This window comes from Austrofundulus limnaeus, unplaced genomic scaffold (genome assembly GCF_001266775.1).
Source record: "Austrofundulus limnaeus strain Quisiro unplaced genomic scaffold, Austrofundulus_limnaeus-1.0 Scaffold43, whole genome shotgun sequence".
Taxonomy (NCBI): Eukaryota; Metazoa; Chordata; class Actinopteri; order Cyprinodontiformes; family Rivulidae; genus Austrofundulus; species Austrofundulus limnaeus.
The window spans coordinates 816,022-818,881 of NW_013952445.1; the positions used below are offsets into that span (position 1 = coordinate 816,022).

The following is a 2,860-nucleotide window of genomic DNA, read 5'->3' on the forward strand; positions in this document are numbered from 1 at the left end:
CTGCTGGATATGGGCACCAGTGACCCACGCGACCCTGAAAAGGAAGAAGCGTGTACAGAAAATGGATGGATGGATGGATGGATGGATGGATAATTCGGACATGTATCTACCTAATTTAATTAACACATAATTATAACAAACATTATAAAAGTATTATAAAATAAGCAAAACCCTAATACTCTGGTGTTGTTTATAATCAGTACTAAACTATAAATTTCTTCAACAGGCTTGATTTCAATCTATAACAAGCTTCCAAAACCAAACTTGTGGGATTGTATTGACAGGAACGTATCAGGATGTGGTGAATCCTCTCATGAAGCTGCAAAATGCCTCAGAAGCCGAATGCAGGCAGGAAGCTGGGAGAAGGGCACATCCGAGAAAAAAAAAAAGGGGAAAAAAAAGAGACAATCATAACACAGCAACGCAGAAACACAAGCTATTTTGGAACAACGTGAGGGAAGCTTAAGGAGGGATGTGAAAGATCACCGGCTATAAGCACCCAGGAGGGGGCTGCCAGCTGAACAGAGGAAGGAAAGATTAAGACGAGAAAGCCATTTTTTTCCCACAGATTTGACACGGTGACCCCAGACCACTGCTACACCTCCCACTCCCACAGCTTGAAACCATCCAGGGGAGAGAACAGGAGCTGTGGGCAGAGCAGTCCTGCAAGTTCCTCGTTTATTTATATATATWTTTTCTTTTAACTTCCACGGACAAAGTGAGACAATTCAACCAGCAGCAGCATGTTCCCTGAGAGGCTCAGAAGCATTTTGGTGTATGCTGCAGAACTGAGCCTCAGAACACAATGGGTTTGTCTGTGTGTGTGTGTGTGTGTGCGTGTGTATATATGTGTGTATACTGTATGTGTGCATATGTGTGCATTTTAGGCACTTTGCTGGAGGATGAGATCAGTGAGCTTGAAACAAAAGATTCGCTTTATCAAAGCAGGTGCAGAGGAGAAAACAGAATCTAAGTCCATTTCAAGTCGTTGTCTTCTATTTCACCTCTGTGATAAAGCGACGCACTGCTCCATTTTTCTTTTCTGTCCCCCAAAATATGTCACCCCATGAACCCAGGTGTTTTCAACAAAGCCCCCCACCCCCCGGGTGGTGCTGCGTTATAATAATACTAAAACTTACCGAACACTGTAGCACCTAGACATGACTTTGACATTCTAATTGTCGGGGCAGTGCTCCAAGTCTGAGGCCACTGCGAGGTAACTAAACCCACGGAGCTTTCCTAAAATAGACACCTGGTCGTCAGTGATACATGAATCATTCTATCCCAGAGCACGCAACACGTCTGCTGGATTGGCTTTAAAATGTAAAAACTTCTGAAGATGTTGCAAAATCCTTTCTCAACCACATCAGGTGCTCATAAGTCAATCAGATTTAGATTTGGACCACGTACGAAAAACCAAATAAAAATCAAGTTCAAGTTTATTTGCCATTTGCAGTAGAAAAAACTATATTGTAAAAACAGTGGCAAGAGCTCACATCCTCACCATGCACACATAACAATTAAAAGGATTATAAAATTTAAAAAAAAAATGGCAATGCAACTTAAACCAAAGTTTTGAGCAGTAGTAGCTGATACTGGTCTCTGATACATGTTCTAAACTCTCAACAGATTGCACACATTCTTTGTTTAAAATTTAGAGCCACATCTGTCCATCTGTTAGCAAAATATCTCATTAACCACTTGACAGCTTTTAATGAAACTGATTGGATGTGCTTCGGAGACAGACCAATTCAAGATGGCCACCACAGCTGAGTGAATTTTGAAAAATTGTCTATCATTTAATCGATTTTTATAGATATTTTGCTGAAACTTTGTGTGTTTTCAGTCATTCATTTTTATTAAAAATAATAGAAATCTCCTTGCAAATGTGTCATATTCTCAAATATAAATGTAAAAACGAGCAATGTTATATACTCTTTAGTCTGGTTGGAAAAATCTCTGACTTTACCCAAAAACTGAACTCGGACTCTCTGGAAGGAAATAACATACTGTATATTGTGGTTGAGTCTTCCTGGCTAAATAAGTGATGAGTCATACAGAAATGACTAGTGGAGCTTTATTCTACAAAGTGACTGAGTCAGGTCTAGGAGTGAGGATGGAGCATGAATACTTCATGGTGATCGACAAAGGTAGGAGCCCCAGAGAAGATTCACGGTGGTTCAAAATCTGCAGAAGTATGACTTCAGAATCTTTTAGCTTGAATTTGGCTTCAGAACTTTTTTAATCGCTCATACACAAAAATTCAATTTTAACAAGTCACGGGTTTTCAAAGATAGAGTCCTGCTGATTACAAGGTGAGGCTTTCTCCATGGAGCGAATAATAAGTTTTCACTTATCAATTTTCATTATTTGATTTTAGGGGATTTTCTTTTGGCAGAATTAAAGGTAAAAATCATTATATGCTTTTTCGGTTTTCAACTCTAAGTAAATTAAATGTTTGCTCTTTGAACAACATTTACTGTGTAGAAAAGTTCACAGGTATGAAAATATGCAGAATTAAATATGTAGCTCAGATCTTTTGATGTCAGGTTCTGATAGCTTGTGAACAAAAATTATCTTACCTATTATAGATAGTAAAAGAGTTTCATTTTTTATCAAATGGTGCTGTTAAAAAAGAAATATTATGACATTTCTGCTGGAGATACCTTAAAATACTGGTTGCCAAACTTTTCCATGCCATGGTCTGCAAACTGCAATAGCTTCTGGCTGGGGACCCCCTTTGCCAACTCACAAACAGTGCTACAAAATATGTAACCAACTTTTTAACAAACTGTTAATGATAAGAACAGAGCAGAAAAAAAATCTAACTCTTAAGTGATCTTAATGACATTTCATTATG

At 38.3% G+C, this 2,860-nt stretch overlaps 1 protein-coding gene across 2 annotated transcripts in view; it reads left to right on the forward strand.

The window, feature by feature from the left end:
• nrg3b (neuregulin 3b) overlaps window positions 1-2,860 on the forward strand; it is a 280,953-nt gene that overhangs the window by 255,674 nt on the left and 22,419 nt on the right. The window lies entirely within an intron of this gene.